This window comes from Ambystoma mexicanum, chromosome 2q, assembly GCF_040938575.1.
Source record: "Ambystoma mexicanum isolate Mex_15411 chromosome 2q, UKY_AmexF1_1, whole genome shotgun sequence".
NCBI lineage: Eukaryota > Metazoa > Chordata > Amphibia > Caudata > Ambystomatidae > Ambystoma > Ambystoma mexicanum.
This window is the reverse complement of record NC_090924.1, coordinates 738,255,293-738,273,078: the sequence shown is the minus strand read 5'-3', so window position 1 is coordinate 738,273,078 and position 17,786 is coordinate 738,255,293. Positions and strand designations below refer to the sequence as shown.

General features: G+C 43.3%; 1 protein-coding gene and 1 long non-coding RNA gene across 3 annotated transcripts in view; one reads left to right on the top strand and one right to left on the bottom strand.

Annotated features, from left to right (window-relative positions):
• RNF32 (ring finger protein 32) overlaps positions 1-1,213 on the bottom strand; it is a 567,839-nt gene extending 566,626 nt beyond the window's left edge. The window contains exon 1 of one of the 2 annotated variants that reach the window (XM_069647959.1): positions 1,130-1,213. The gene's annotated coding sequence lies outside the window, so the exon portion shown is untranslated. The remainder of the gene's footprint in view (positions 1-1,129) is intronic. The other variant, XM_069647960.1, reaches the window with a different exon arrangement.
• On the top strand, positions 938-5,321 carry LOC138569726 (uncharacterized). The gene is made up of 3 exons (XR_011303314.1): positions 938-1,873; positions 2,153-2,279; positions 2,407-5,321. It is a non-coding gene; the product is annotated as an uncharacterized lncRNA (long non-coding RNA).
• Positions 5,322-17,786: the final 12,465 nt, after the last annotated feature.

The window sequence follows — 17,786 nt, the reverse complement described above, 5'->3', positions numbered from 1 at the left end:
GATTTGTAAATATTGACCCATTGTAAAACTGAGCTTGCCAGACTCGCCCATACCACGGTTTGCTTTCAAAAGAGCTAAGAACATAGGAGACACTCTCGTACATTCCAAATTCAAGAAGCTAGCACCAAGAACAGGTCTATGGGATCTTAGGACCACTGCAGGACACTTTCCCTGCGGATCATGTTCGGTCTGCCAGTTTACCTCCAAAATGAAAAAATTCAATATTGGAACAAGGACCTGGAGTCTGAATTGTTTGACAAACTGCAAAACTAAACAAGTCATCTACTGTATCGAATGCCCTTGCGGGCTACGATATGTAGGTCAGACGAGCCGGCCGTCAACATCAGAATCTACGTGCATCGCTCTCGGATCAGGTGCAAAAATACATCAGCACCCCTAGTGAACCACTGTTTTGAAAAACACCACTCCTCTAATGACATGAAATGGTGGATCCTAGATGTGGTTAGGGAATCCTCGAATATACCACACTGTCTCCAGCAAAAGGAAGCAAGATGGATCCACAGACTCTCTACTCACATCCATGTCTGTACGAAGAATTTCTTCCACTAATATAAATACTAGGAGCCATTGCGTGTCCCCCTACACAGAGTCACACCTCTGTGTTCCCTCACTGCTCCCTGATCATTCTGCCATTTCAGGTTATTTTTACCCTGACACTATGGGATTCAAAATACTTTGTGCATCCCGACAAATTTCTTCTGCCCTTCACATCATATATGGATTACTTACAGTAACAAACTTACAACAGGAGCTATTATATGCCAGCTGCCAACTGATTTGTTACTTCACTTCTTTCATTTATTAACAATCGGTTTACCACGAATTGGAATACATCCCCACTTGACTTCATTTATCAAGCAGGGCATGTTTTGAATTTCACTTCTCGCTAGCTACCCACTATTTCAGGGTACAGCACCCTGCTATCTCACCTTTTTCAATCATTTACAATATGCTTTCCACCAATTGGAACATATCTCCAGTCGACACACCCATTTATTAAATAGGGCATGTTCTCATTTCATTTTTCACTCTCCCCTTATGAGCGCATGCATGCACTAACAAATATATGCTGCGCTCCAGACACGGAGCTCAAACTCACCCCTTTTACCTTTTCAGTTGCACCAAACTCATGTCAACATTGCGGCAATGCACCAAATCTCCCAGCCTGAGCAGTGAGGAATGTTTAGTTGCGAACTACGCAGCCAATTACAGGCACACACCCCCAGGTTAGACATGGCTTCCCCATGGAGGATCTGACGTGGCCAAGCACCAATCACTGCGCGCCATGAGTGCCCCCAGGCAACACACGGCCTCCCAGTGGAGTGACTTGCATGGCTGCGCACCAATGATTCCGCGGCAGCACCTCAGAATCAACCCTATCGCTCTGGCCAACCAGACGTGTGTCTGTGAGACACACCCCATGGAGCCGTGAGCCCTGCTATTCGTGACTCAGCCTTTGTAGCAACGGTTTGATCTGCACTGCCCCAGGGACTAGACGTGCAGCGAGGACGCTGAGCACAAGCCTTGCCATACAAACAACTGTCTGCCTTGATTCACTAAGTCCCGTACATGCCTGTTTGTTCTGCCACACCGCACATCCACCTCTTTAAGGAAGTGTGCACCAGAGTGCTTTGTGCAGTGTTAACAACTGGATATCCCCAGCCCTCATAGTGAATCCCTTCTCTCACTTTTAGACAATCTGGAAGCAAACACTAGTTTTGCTTTCGGAGGCATCTACAAGACGAGACTTTTACATCAGCAAGCCCAGCTGCCACAAACTGCATTTCTCGCTCTGCATATTCTCGAGGATTCCTGTAATCACGTTTCCTGAAACCAAGATTTTTAAATCAAGGTACCAATGTGTTCTATTTTTTCTTTCAGCAATGGTTCCCTGCAACGATGTTGTAGGTCCCTTAACAAGTTATTTTCATGTAAAGGACTTGCTGAAACAACATTGGTTAACATACGAACCAACTTGAGTTTTAAAAAAAACTTTTAAATGTGCAAATTCATTGGTCTACATAATTACCGGCCAAACAGTTTTAATCTGAAATTAGTAATTTTTGCTTGTGTGTTTTCTTGACACACCCCTTTAGACCTACCTTCAGGTTTCATTTGTTATTCTTTTCAGAACCAACACGCTTGCTGTGGGATTTGTACCTATCTGCCTTCAGGTCCATGGTGCGTTTCTTGAACCAGTGGGGGACGACAGCCCTTGCAGAGTGAGCACGTAACTCAGTCCTTACTAAGGACCCAGGGTAAGGACCATGTTCTCACCAGCTTTTTCAACAAATAAAATCCTAATATGAGATTCATTCCAGCCCATTAGTTTTCTGAAAACACTCCTTAAAATAGTTTTTATTTTTCATGTCTACTTCCATACAGGGTAAAGTTTTCTTCTTCCTTTTTTTTCGCCCTGAGGAAGGCTTCGAAATATCTTGCCCAGCAGGAGGCACTCTCGTCGAAACGTGACTTTGATGTTATTTCAACATAAACATTTTGCAGTTCTTTTGGACCCCGTGTGGTTTAAATTCTACGTTGGATACGAAGGTCCGATCTTAACTGAGTTTTGTTTGAGTCCATTCATGAGTCTGGATTTCCTTATAACTAGCACGTTGACAGACCTGCATATATGGTACTGCGGAACCCTGAATACTAATAGAGGCCTCAGGACCCTTTTTCCTTTGGTTCTCATAGTTATGACCACCTTCTGATGCATTCATTGCTTGTCATTTGTCTTATTTTCCAATGTCCATGACCGAATTCTGATGCATTCATTGTTTCTAATTTGCCTTATCCTCTAATGTCGTTTGATTCTGTACTTTCCTTCGTGTTTATTTCAAGATTGTATACATTGCACTACCTCAACCAAGGTTTCTGTTTGATCTGATTCAACACTTGTTTCCAACATTATTTTGATTTTGTTTCCTCTTTTAATTAATAATGTTATTATTTAATTCACTACGTTCAATACATTTTGTTTTGCAATTAAAAAATGCTCTATTAAAGTTGATTAACAGAAAGGACTGTTTTCAGCATCTATAGAGGCTCAGAATAATTGTGATATCTGCTTCTGGATACACACCAGTTGAAATGAACGAAACTCATTACAAATTTGCTCTAGCATAGTGGATACTATTGGTATACATATTTTTTTCTAAATGTCCCAATCCACTTGATTTGGGGACTCTCCCTACCATATCCTCTTTGTATGAAGGGGATCGCAAAAGTGGTCCGACCACGCCACTCAAATTTGATTTTCCAAAGACATGATTTTTGCTTGAAATCAAAAAGCCCAGGGTGTTTCCAGCAATGCGTGTGTGATAGGTGATGAGTTGTGTGAGGTCAAAGGGGGTAGGTGGAGTGAGGATACTCTTTAGTATGGGTTGTTGTCTGGTTGGGAACTACCAGGGTTGAAGTTGCCATGGTAGATCTAGTTGCAGGGGGAGCTGTGGTTGTTAGTTGTAAAGTCATGGGTTATTAGTTGTCAGGCCAGACCAGTAAGTGTGGAAGTAGGAATGGTTAGTTGACAGGCAGTAAATATCTGGATAAATGTGGGTTGTGGGTGTGATGGAGGGAAGCAAGTCAGAGTGAGTGCTTCAATGGAAGTGTATGTGAGGAGTGTGGGGTTGGTAAGTATGAGTTAATCTATATATTTTCGCAAGGCACCACGTTGTTTGTGTGGGCAGACTTTGAGGTGGATGATATAGTGTGGTGGAAGCATATCAAGGATAATAGGCTTGTGGTGGGATAGAGCTCTGGGCTCTGTTAGAAAGAGTATGTCTGGAGAGAGAGAGAGAGAGAGAGAGAGAGAGAGAGAGAGAGAGAGAGAGAGAATGCAAGCACAGAGTAGCAGTTGAGTAGAATGCAGGTGTGTTTCAGTGGAGTGCTGGGTTGGAGTTTGTTGGCTGCCCTATCATAATGCTTTTGTGTCCCAAAGAAGCCGAATATCCTCCCTTACAGTATGTGAATATTTTTGAAACTCTTAGATTGACCACTTACGAAGACTTTTCCTCCTTGCCTGTGTAAAACATGCTTGTGATACTTTTCTGGATACAATTGTTGTGGATTACATTTCTGCTAATGATATCCTCAAGTAGATTAACACTTCCAATCGGTCCTTATGTTGGGACTCAGGGATAGGTAAAGGTATCTTTAATGTACGATCAGATGTTAATAATCAAATATCCATTCCCTTCATGCAATTACAAACATCCTTCCATCGTGGTAATTCAGAATGAACAGCATATTGGAATCTTGTTAATATTATTTGTGATTGCTGGTGAAATATTCAATCTGAAATTGTACTTAAACGTATAACTGTATTTTGGAGTACTCTTCTATTTAATCTTATATCTATAAATGTGGAAGATGGATTTTATTTGTACTATCCCAATGGATTACCTGGAAAGAATACTGGGGGAAAAATGTGGACACAGGTCTTTAACACTAACATTGAGGCCAATATTACTTAATCTATCTTTTTCTATAATGCACAGAGCACTTACTACCCCCCAACAAATTTCAAGATTTTCTTCTCAACACCATGATACCTCTTGATCTTATATAGAAAAGGTGCCTATTTTCAAGTATATGATTTTTTTAAATGTAAATTGATACATATATTTTGGTCGTACATCTATCAGGCCATTGATACAACAGATTTTTAAATTATCTACCACTTTATCTCTGGAAAATATTCTGTTGAATTTATTGAGCAACTCAGATTTGATGTACATTAAATCCCCTACTTAATTTAATCTATTCATCGTCTCTCTTTTCAAACTATTCCAAAACTTTGAAAAGATGCATGCAATCTAAATCTTGATGCTTAGTGGAATGGAATACTTTCAATTCATAGGAGTGAAAAGTGTGCAGCAAGAAATGTTTATGTTGTGCAGAAATGTGAAGATACATCAGCTCCTGTTGTATGTCTAAATTGTAATCCATCTAACATGTGTGTTAGTCATTAAGATACTAATTGTAATGTTTCAAAACCACCTTGACAGTTCTGTTGCTCATATGCCTTTTATTTCTTGTGTGTCTGTGTTGCCTGTGTGTGTGTTGTCCCTCCTTTATGTATTCCTATGTGGTGGCAAATGAGAATTTCTAAATTTGTCAAAGTTTTCAGGTACCCACAGTAACTCTATTAACTAGGTAACTAACTAACCTAACTCCAGCCATGTACCACATACCTGGACTCTCTACTCCATACCTACCCATGTAACTAGTGCCCAGATACCCAAGGGCTTGGTGCGCTTCTATAAATGCATAAATAAATAAAATAGGTTATTCACTCACACATGCCATGTTGAACAGTGCCTTATTGCCATAACTGCATTTGTCTTGTGTAAAGTGCGCAGTAATCACCTTGAACCTGAGGCGGATATAAAGTACAAAGGGGGAAACAATATGCAAGTGAAACCTAAAAGCAAGTGGCTGGGGCGAGAGAGGGAATCGGGACTCGCACCATGTTCTTGGTGCTTACGTTGATTTACTGTCTTTTCAAGAAACTAACATGATAATGACAAGCTCGGCACCTTGGGCAATGACCACAGCAGGTGCTCGGTGGGGGTTGTTCAACACCCGAGGGAGCACTGGCCCGAGGGGGAGCCAACTGATGAGCTAGACTGGATGTAGCCTGCACGCCTCTCCCCTGACACAGGTCCCCAGTCACCCGGTGCGACCGCCTGAGTGGGTAGAATGAGGACTGGTGGTGCAGCATGTTGTGTTTGGGCAGGACGTCTAAGGTATCTCTGCAAAATGTCACCCAGGGGAAACGGGGTCTGGAGAACCTTGGTAGGGACTTGTTTAGTGTTCACGTGATCTTCTCTGAAACACATGTCTCCCATACCCTGACCCACAATGAGTTGAAAACAGGCCCTCCAGGGATTTCCATGACTGGGTTAGGGTTTAGCAGGCTGCCGACAGCTGCTGGGTGACCAAGAAGGCAGCGTCTCCCCCAGGCCACAACCCTGCCTTGTGATTTGCATCGCCCAGGACCAAAGTAAACTGCTGCAACTGGAGATCTCACCCTGTTATGCCCCTAATCCTGGTAAGGATCTCCTTCCAGTAAAACTGGGAGTGAGAGCAGGACTACCACCTGTGTTCCAGACTCCCGGTTTGGCCGCAACCCGTCTAGCACAACGGTGAGTATACCGTGGCCAGCTTGTGTATACAGTGGTGTGGCAGATGCCATCTCATCATGACCTTGTAGGAATTTTCCTTTATGAGTGTTTATTATGGGCCCTTGACCAGATATGGGGATTTCCTGTCGGAGGTCCCTCTCTCAAGCTAACATGTAAAGGATTTTTTCTTAGGGTTGGACCCATGCAACAACCTGTATATTTTTATTATTTTACCTGTACTCGGCAGATCACTAATGAGCAGTTCCAGTGCTGTCTGCTCCCTGGAATCTGCTGATGCACCTCTGCCGCAGTGATCCAGTGTTGGACTTGGCAGTAGTGTACCCATCGGGGTTGGGTAGTGAACGTTTCGCTATGAAGTCCTTGAAGTTGAGAGGACGAACTTGAATAGAACAATCCCGAAGTCAATCATTCCTGCCCCAGAACCAGCAATAAAGCGCCTCCGCCTTTAGCCCCAGGGTGCAATATGGATTTTTTTTCTTTTTTTTTTAAACAAAATGTTATTAATCGGTTGGAATATGAGGAGGAGAAGGAATATATTGCAGCAAAGCCACTGAGTAGAAGTCAGGGTGTTAAACATTAGTCCTGTTTACGCTTATCTGGATGGACAAAATAAATTTTTTTTTAAAAAACAACCCCCCCATTCCTCATGCTTCCCCGCCTATTCCGGGGCAGTCAAGTGTTACTTGATTTCATCCAAATGTAAATACAGTCTCGCCAGGCGGGGTTTGAATGTCAACGCTGGGTATCTAAGGTCGTATTCCAAAAAGGGAGCCCAAATGGTCAGAAATTGTTGGAGCTTTCACTCCTTCACAGCTGTAACCTTTTCTGCCACAAATGCTTCCCACACTTCAATCCACCATAGAGAGAGATCTGGCCCCTCTACCGATTCCCAGCGACGGGCGATCGTAATATGCGCCTCCAACAACAAATGCGTCAGCAATTTCCCCCCCATCCCGGATTTCGGATAGATCTCCTCTCTTGGTGCCCCAAAAGAAGAGTTTTAAGGCACATAGGAAGTTTACTGCCAGTGATAGATTCTATGATAGCCACAATGCTTTCCCAAAAGGAGTGAATCATTGAGCAGTCCCACCTCATGTGGTAGTATGAGCCTATAGCCCCACAGTTTCGCCAACAGGAGGGAACCATCGAAACCTGAAAATGATTTGTCTGTGTTGGGAGTAATGCCATTGAAAAAAAAGTTTTAAGACACATTCATTGTTTGTCACGCATCTGGAGGAAGAGTGTGCTCTGGCCCAAATATCCAGCATTGCTTGGTCTAGCCTGTGGGCCAGATCTGCCTCCCAGCGGCCCATATTTCAAAAAAGTTAGCAGGTGATCCTCTCCAGAAAGAACATGGCATGATAACCTGTTCTGAGATAAGAGTTTGCATCACATGCTTTTTACTCACTGTACCTTTCACAGATGGGAAACATCCATTTGCATATCAGTCTTTGTCCCGCCCACATCGGCAGTCCAGCACCGAAATGCTATGGCAATTCCTCTCTGAACAAGAGTACCAACAGCAACCCCATACACGTGTTTCAGCCTTGCTGGGCCTCATCAGTGATGTGAAGCTGTGCCTCTCTGAGCACAGTGAGCAGGGAGTCCACGTCTGGTTACCCCAGGTAACTCAGGGTGACCAATCCCAAGTTCCTTGCAAATATTTCAAAAAAGTTAGCAGGCGCTCCTCTCCAGAAAGAACATGGCATGATAACCTGTTCTGAAATGAAAGTTTGCAGCACATGCAGGCCATGTTAGTTGGACGAGTCACCGGCAGGTCCTGCCTCAGGGGTTTATACAGCTTGGAAACCCCCCTCTGGCCCAGTTCCATCCAGGACAGTTAATTCAATCGGTCTCAGCGTATGTGTGGCCTTTTGCCTTGACTATGAGTGTGTTATCCAGTGGCATAGCTGAGCATAAGAGAATCTGTCTGACTCCGAGAGTTGAAACAACCTTTTACATTCTTTGAATGAACGGGGTTGGTTGCCTTCGAATAGTTGGGCTCATGTTTGAATCCCGTCTCCAGCTCCCAAAAGGATATAGGAGGTGAGGAAGTAAATTCATTTTGATTGCTGTGATTCATCCCATCAGCGAGATCTCTTTGACTTGCCCATTCTCTAGGTTGTTTTCTAGTGTTTTGATAAGGGGGGGAATTAGCTGCGAAAAGGTCTTTCGGGTAACCCGTGATCCGAACCCCCATATATTCACTCGACCAAAGGATCAGAGCTCTTGCAGGGCTGCTTGGCGGTAAGGCCAAATATTAGTGATGGAGAGTAACACATTGTCAGCATATAGAGATACCTTGTGGGGAGAGTCCCGAATCATAACCCCTTGGATAGCCAAGTTACTGCGTATATGTTGGGCCAGTGGCTCCATGATAAGGGTGAACAGGAGGGGAGAGGGGGGGAAACCTTGTCGCGTTCCGCATGTGAGGGGGATCGGGGATGACAGTTCCCGGTTTACCTGGAGTAAAGTGTTCAGGGAGGCATAGTTGGCCGAAATCATACTTCTAAACCAGGGCCCAAAATGAAAAGCCTCTAAAGTTAAGTGCAAAAAAGACCAGTCCACCTTATCAAAAGCCTTAGTGGCATCTAGAGCTAAAAGAGCTACTTTCCACTGGTTTATGGTGATAGTCTCTACCAGATTCAGGGTCTGCCTGATCCTATCCCCTGTCTTTCTTCCCAGAATAAATTATGTTTGGTCTACATCGATCAGTGATGGAGCATTGGGGCCAAACGGTTCGCAAGTACTTTCGAGTAAATATTTGCGATAATGTTTAGCAAGCAGATTGACCTATAAGAGATATAGGGGGTCATTCCGAGTTTGGAGGTAAGTAACGCTCCTTACCGGCATGGTGCAAATAGCATGTCCATGCAGTCATTAGTCCGTTAATGGAGGACTATTATGACTTTTCAGGCACGAGCTTTGCGCCATGCCGGTAACAGCATTACCGCCATGCCGTTAAAGGCACCAAAAATGCCCTTAGCTGCATCATGTGTAGCGCAGATAGCACTACCGGCATGAACCAATGCGGCATTAGCGGTGACCGCTAATAGCGGAACCGGAAATAGCGTCATCGCACAGGAACGGGAAGGGAGACGGCGGACATCTTTAAAAACACAATCCATTGCCATCCACGCCACACAGGACCTGTGGGACTCTGCTGTTTGTGAGAAAACATTCTCCAAACACACAACAATGCCCAAGGCCCTTAAGAAGGGAGCTGCCCGCCAGCACAAGGAAAGATTCAACGAGGATGAGTTGGAGATGCTAGCCGGGACACTGCAGGAGCATGCTTTGATTGTCTTTGCCAACAGCCTGAAAAGGGAGACCATCTTAAAAAAAAAGATATCTGGGCTTTTGTTGCACAGAAAGTTAGTACTGTTGGCAACGCCCCACGCACCACCAAAGACTGCCGTAAGCGCTGAGACGACTTGCGACTCAGAGTGAGAAACATACTCTCTGTCAACAGGAGCCAGGCAATGGCAACAGGAGGAGGTCCCAGCTCACCCATAAAGCTGACCCCATGGGAGGACATCTGCACCAGCATGATCGGAATGGAGGGGATAGAAGGTGTTGGCGAGAGTGTGGCGCCACAACATCGGCCGATGGAGGTGAGTGTCCTAACAAAACACTGTAATGCACAGTCTGAAGAAAGTCAACCAATGTCAGTCCAAAGAGGCAAGCCATGGTCCAACACACACACACACTCCCAGAAAAGTAGGCAGACGCATCACAGACACATGCAGATGCCTGCAGCAAGGCAATGCCGTACCTGACACATACCACACAAAGATGTACATGCCATAAGTCGCACAGCATGCAGGCCCCAACAAATATGCATGTCAGATAGCATAGCTCTTGGCCAAGATGAGTCACCCCGATGTATGCCTGCATAACCCACCCATGTATCAAACAACGTGCTCATTCAAACTCGGATGCCTATTACCCTCAATTGTGTGGATGATCAATTGTCCAAATGTATGTATGATGCCTATCAAAACATCACTTATGCCGTCCCTCTTTTCGACCCCCACAGGCTCTGACCATGACAGCGATGGACAGGACGCTACCCCCGCGAAGACCACACCCCGGAAGAGCTCCCGGGATGACGCCAACCGCCCTTCGACTTCGAAGGGACAACCGAGGGGCCACTGTGCACCATCAGGCCGGACACCCCAGGTGGCCAGTACACCAGTGCCTCCAAGGGCCGTAGGGGCCGAAGCACCAACACCCATTGTTTGTTTGTTTATTTGTTTATTTATTTATAATGCGCACCAGACCCAAAGGTATTAGGGCGAAGAAGAAGGAAAAGAGTATTGTTCAGTTTAGGTTACATTGCTGTGATTTACAGTACAAAATAATAATAAACAGTGTTGGCCTATATCATACAAATGAGCAAAGAATAGCAATGGGCATCAAGCAACAGTTGTATACAATATATACAATTATACAGATACAGACATATATATACAGTTATACGCAGTGGTGGACAGTGGAGTGGCAATGTGGTAGAAGGTCAAATGTCGTGCTCCTTAATCGTTTGGATGAGGTTAGATCTGAAGCATAGGTAGGGCATGTCTTCTCTTAAAGAGGGTGGGAGTGAGATCCAGTTTTGGGCAGCTTTGACCAGGAAGCTACTACCACCAGTCTTTATACGTTTGAATATAGGCACTTGAAGTAGGTTAGTATTAGCTGTTCTAGACGGGCGGTTAGTGGATTGTCTCTGGAATCTGGAAGTAAGGTACTGGGGGGCATTTATGAGTTAGGGAGGCTGATTTGAGGAAGCTTTTGTCTTTGGTGGAGAGCCAGTTTTTGGATCTTCTAAAGTCAGATATGTGAGCTTGGGAATGTTAAGGGCTGCTCTTAAAGCATTGTTTTGTAAGATCTGTATCATGTTGGTCATGTATTTGTTGCAGCCTATGTATAGGACGTTGCAATAGTCCAGTTTAGATAATACCAAAGCTCTTGCTAGAGTAATGCAGTTGTTGGGTGTTAGAATATAGATGGCCTAATTTATTGAGATTCGCTGTGGTGCCCAAAATGAGGAGTTCCGTTTTATCATCATTCAGGCATAGTCCATGAGAGGCCATTCATGCCTGGATGATGAGATATACTCTGTTCACAAAGGCGAAATCCTTACGTAATCTCCCGTCAACGGGATGAGGATCTGTGTATCATCTGCATAGTTAGTGCAGGTGATACCCAGGCCGTCTAGATCATCAAAAAGGGGCTTCGTGAATATATTGTACAGAGTGGGTGAAACACATGAGCCTTGTGGCACACCACAAGTGATAGGAATAGGGTCTGCAGCTGCTGAAGGTGCAAAGACCCGCATGGTTCTATTATCTAAGAATGATTGAATCCAGCCTATGTCTTCTTGTGAGAAGTGAGTGGCCGAGTCTAAGTGATGGCAGAGTGTCTTATGATCAACCAAGTCAAACACCGCTGAGAGGTCGAGCAGCAGAAGTAGTGCTGTGTTACCATTGTCTCTCAGGGTGTCTATTTGTGCTTTAAGGTCAATCAGTGCAGTTTCCGTTCCGTGTTGCGGTCTAAAACCTGACTGACGTGCTCCTAGGAGGTGGTTGCATTCCAGGTATTGTTGAATTTGGAGGTACGCTACCTTGTCCAGGATTTTAAGCAGGAAAGGCACTGTCGTAATGGGACGATAACTTGTGGGAATGGTCGGGTCAAGTGTTTGTTTTTTTAGAAGTGGGAGGACCCACGATTGTTTCAAATTGTTGGGAATAGTACCAGAGGAGAATGAGGCATTTAGGAGTTTGGTTATGAATGGGGAAAGGTCCCTTGCGGCATCCTTTATGATTTGTGCCGGGCAAGGGTCGCCGTGGCACTTGAACGGTTTGAGAATTAAGATAACCTTTTCAACTTCTCGAATTGATACTTTCTTAAAGTGCTACCCAGTAGCTAGAGTGCATTGGACCCAGACTGAACTTACTTGTGCATATTAATCCGGCACTGCGAGCTCATCTACGCTCTTGCCGGCAACTGCCTTTCCAACACGCTTCCTGGAGGAGACGGGGCAACATCGTGACACGTGACTCCACGTGTTCCTGGGATCATTCAAAAACCGGAGGCTGTGCCCGCCCAGTGTGTGCCACCCAGTAGCTAGAGTGCATTGGACACAGACTGAACTTACTTGTGCATATTAATCCGGCACTGCGAGCTCATCTACGCTCTTGCCGGCAACTGCCTTTCCAACGCGCTTCCTGGAGGAGGCGGGGCAACATCGTGACATGTGACTCCTTCACGTGATCCTGGGATCATTCAAAGACCGGAGGCTGCCGCCCGCCCAGTGTGTGCTACCCAGTAGCTAGAGTGCATTGGACCCAGACTGAACTTACTTGTGCATATTAATCCGGCACTGCGAGCTCATCTACGCTCTTGCCGGCAACTGCCTTTCCAACGCGCTTCCTGGAGGAGGCGGGGCAACATCATGACACGTGACTCCTTCACGTGATCCTGGGATCATTCAAAGACCGGAGGCTGCCGCCCACCCAGTGTGTGCTACCCAGTAGCTAGAGTGCATTGGACCCAGAATGAACTTACTTTTGCATAATCCGGCACTGCGAGCTCATCTACGCTCTTGCCGGCAACTGCCTTTCCAACGCGCTTCCTGGAGGAGGCGGGGCAACATCGTGACACGTGACTCCTTCACGTGATCCTGGGATCATTCAAAGACAGGAGGCTACCACCTTTGCTGCGTTAAGCCCGACAGGAGTGAAGCCCTGAGGCTGTTGTGTGGCTGTTTGGTGGCGATGGCGCAAGGCAGCTGAAATTAAAACAGAACCAGGCGCAGACAATCCTCACGAAGCTAATAGGGACTAGGCAAGAATTAACATTGGAGACTGCGGGCAAATAGCCTTTGATCCACTGCAAGATACAACGGTCTGACAGACACATCCAGACAAGGGCCCTGTGAACGGAACCCAAGGAAACAACTACCCAATGATTCAGACAACAAAGCGCAGAAAAAACGCTAACTTAACACCACCGCATATGAATCTCAGAGGAAAGTCAATGGAGACGCCTGAAACACAACACGCAATAATCAAATCAGGCGCCATTAACAGAGACAACACCCTAAGGGAATGCAATACGAAGCCCCAAACACCTGCATGGAAAGTGACATCAACAAATGTGGAGAAACAGAAATGAATTCAACAACCCATACACACAATGAAAATGAGGGAAATACCAGCAATTCTCCATCTCCAAACATGAAAGAAGACACAACTGAAACCCCTCGACCAAAGAGTTATTAAACGCACTTGAAATAAACGTGAAGCCTGTAACAGGCCACTTAGAATCTGGGGAAATAGAGGCCATAAAGGTGGAACAAAACAACAGAACTCCCACCAGCCCAAAAGATAAAACAAAAATAACTTTGGATGATGAGACAAAGGGTAACGAGAAGACATCACTGGCACTACAAGAACGAAGTGAAGACAAAGAAAGAAAACGTATAACCCAACAAGAAAAAGCTGCCAAAGCCCAAGAGAAATGGCAGGCCCTGTATGAAAGTCGCAGACACTCACAACAACTTGACCCAAGGAAAAATGAGAATACACATCCTAAAGCTGCAAGATTATCACTTGACATAACAGAAATCGAAAACCTAATGATGAACCATGAAAGAAGAAAAGAAGTCTTCGGTAATTCATCATTACTGACAATGAAAACAGACACAGGTCCATGGATACAAAAGCCACAAAAAGGGAAAGTACCAACATCAAAAGAACAAGATTTCTATAGCAGAGATAAAAGAGCACAAAACCCAAACAATACGGATATAGAAGGGGAAAAAACACATATTCCAAACTTAAAAACATCAGATAAATGCAGCTGCGACCTCTGCTCGGACCACGAGCTAGCATCAATACCAACTTCAATGCTAGATTTACAAAATATGTTGATAACAACTACAACGCAATCCTTATTACCGTACATGAAGCTACAAGAGGCACTAGTAGACTCAATCAAAGACCAAACAACACTCAAGGCTTTGATACACTCCAAACAAAGTTATCTAGAGCAACGCATGAATAAAATATTGGAGCGACTAGACATCGAAGCACAAAATAGCCACTTATGGCAAAGCAGAGCTGAAAAAACAGACCTCACTCACGCACTAATTAAAATGATGACAGAAACTAACCAAGTGAAATCAAAGCTGATGTCTCATCCAAAATACCAAAGTAATAGTAATATGAAAAAAACAGCAAGAATGGATTGAGAACAACGAACCCTCATATTTACTGGAAAAACATGAAGCAAATAGGAACCTCACTCCTGCAGAAATAAATCTTATTGACCTTACCGGAGAACCCTCCAAGGAAAGGAAGGTACACGCCTATACAGACACAGACAAAGGAAAAGAGATTAACAAACCAATTGACGATGAAGGACTTATACCCCATTCAAAAGGGAAAGTGCCGTATGAAATATTCTCCAAAGGAAACAAGATACAGCCCAACAGAGAGCAAGAAAAAAAAGGAACAATACTCAATAAACAAGAAAAGCAAAGGGGCTCACGAGCATTCTTGAGAAATCTAACAAATCCTCCAAAAGAATTACATCCCAAGATGACCAAAGCAACACAGCAGAATAAACAAAATAAACTTGAACCCAAAGCAAAAAAAAAAAACCCAGATAACAATGAAGTAGACACAGAATTAGATGAATTAATCAACCAATCAACCTATACGGAGGACGAAATTGATCAATCTGAAGAAGCCCAAATCGAAATGGCAGAGGCATCATTGATTACGGTAGATGAATATGAAGGTGAGAAGCCAGAAGAAGACCAAAACCTCGAAGAATCAGGATATGAAATGACACTCGATGAAATATCCAAAATAGAATGGGAAAACAACGATGAAACAACATTGGATGCGAATAACCACCCCTCACCCATAAGGGAGCCCCAAAGTAACAACGATGATGATAAAACAACCGATGGACAAACAGAAAAAATAATAAAACTGCCAATTTTTGTGCTTCCACAAAAACAGCAGACGGAAATAAAAGTCAAGAAAATTGATACAAGCCATTCCTAACATGAAAGAAATTACAACAAAAGATATAAGAACAGTCGAATTCTGTGATGAAATAACATTGGACCAAGTGAAGATACTTTTCAATTCTGAAAAAATACTGAATAAATGATAGACAATAAAAATATTTGAAAGCAGCTAGGCTTCGAAGTGACCCTGATCGAAGAAATAAACAACACAGAGAGGAGAGAAAAACAAAAAACAGTAAGTTGGAGCCAGCCTGAAATGAACCAAAACAAATACGAATTAGATGATGTCTATAGGAATACATCACCGGAACACAAGAACGATAGCGACATGTATGAGAGTAGAGCAAATGACAACAAAGATTATCAAAGTCGTCATGACCTTTATAGAAAATATGGAATATGGAGGCAATCAGAGAACTCACCCATAAATGCAGAAGATAGACACAACCAAAGAAGATAACAATTAAAGGAAGAAAGTCTACATCCAATCAGGATCTGCTCATGGAACACGCGGGGACACAGCCATTTATTCAATACAACAAATTCAAATCTTATAATGGCTGACATAATCTGCATCCAAGAGTCATGGATAACACAACAACCAATAGCAGATGGATACACCATACTAATGAATCCTGCAATCCAAAAGCAAAAAGGCAGACCGTCTACCGGACTCCTAACTTTAATCAAAAATGGACAAAACATTGACATACTAGAACACAACTTAAACCCATGGACTCAAATTACCATATTCAAGCAACGAACGGACAATAAGAGAATCTACAGCTAAGGATCATAAGAAGGAATGCTTATGGGCCCTAATGAACCTATATTGGAACCCTGCAGGAATAACGGACGAGAAATTTATAGACACAGTAACATCAGCAATAGATAACACCAAAGGAAAATACAACGAGATAGAATTTATATTATGCGGCGATTTAAACATTCATATATTCAATGCAAAAGGAGAAGAAATAGAAAAATCTAACCTATCAACCCGAGCTAAATGGTGAACTAAAGAATTATATTGCAGAAATATTAGGAGATCTGACAGTATCGACACATCCACTGGAAAGCACATGGAAACCTGGGCGGGAGGCAAATCCGCTGCCATAATTGACTACATATACATGACCGAAAATTTACATAAAGATTTGCGGGAATCCAGAAACATCAAAACGGAAGAAAAGTGATCATTATATACTGGAAAGAACGCTGAATACTGGAAAAATGGTGAAAGAAAAAGCAGACTCAACAAAAATTGAAATAAATATCAGCAACAACAGATTAAGAATTGGGGGAAAAGAATGGAAGAATTGCCAAAAATAATGAATAACTCAACTTTAGATGATCTAGAAAAGATCAACTATGGATGGTTACTGTCTCCTTACAGATGCAATAATATACAAAATGGAAAGTCAACAGCTAAGAAACACATCCATGCATATAACAACAATATAATGAACAAGAAAAGAGAATTGAGAACAAAAATAAAATTACTAATGAAACAAAATTTACTGGATAAATATAAAGAAATCAAAACAGCAAAACAACATTACAGAAATTGGCAAAAGAACAACAAAGCCTTTATATTACAAGAGGATGCAGAAAAGATGCTGCTGACACTAAAGAACAGAAACACAAAACAACTATGGGCGTTATTACATGACAAAACCCACACACAAAACAGTATGGTAACTGATGTACCAGAAGCAAGTTGGACGGAATATTTCACAGAGATCTACGAGGGCAAATACACAATGAAAGAAGCAAACCATATACAGCAACACATATGGGAATGGGACCATGAAGGTCTAAAAAGGGCGATTAATACTCTAAATGCTTCCAGAGCCCCAGGCCCGGACGGCCTGTCCAACATGATAATCAAGCAGAATGCAGCAGTATGGACAGAAATATGCGAAAGCATCTTCCAAATGATACAAAACACAAAAACAATTCCAAATACATGGAAGCAAGCCACCATCGTACCCATATTTAAACAGGGTGACACAAAAGATCCACGAAACTACCGACCGCTGGCGCTCCTAGACCCTTTGGGCAAAACTTTTGCTAAAATATTACTAGATAAACTAGACAGATGGGCAAAAAAAGAAGACATATATGCTAGAAGACAAACTGGTTTCATTAAAACACTGGGCACCAATATCAACCTATTTCTACTAAACATATTAAAGCATGAAGCCATAAGAAACAAAATTCAAATCTATGCCGCTTTTGTCGACTTACGGCTAGCATTTGACTCTGTCAACAGAGACATTCTATGGGACAAACTGACCGCTTGGAAGTGCCCAACAGACATCATCGAACCAATTAAACTCTTATACGCGGACACCAGCGTTAGAGTAAGAGTATCGAAAGAATGGGCACTCACGGATCAAATCAGAACATGGAATGGACTAAAACAAGGATGCCCATTGGCAGCCACTTTATTTCATCTTTATATGGCAGATCTCGAACGAAACATCTATACACCTCAAACGAACCCCCCAAAAATCAGTAACACAGCGATACCTTGCATCATATATGCTGACGACATAGTACTCCTGGCC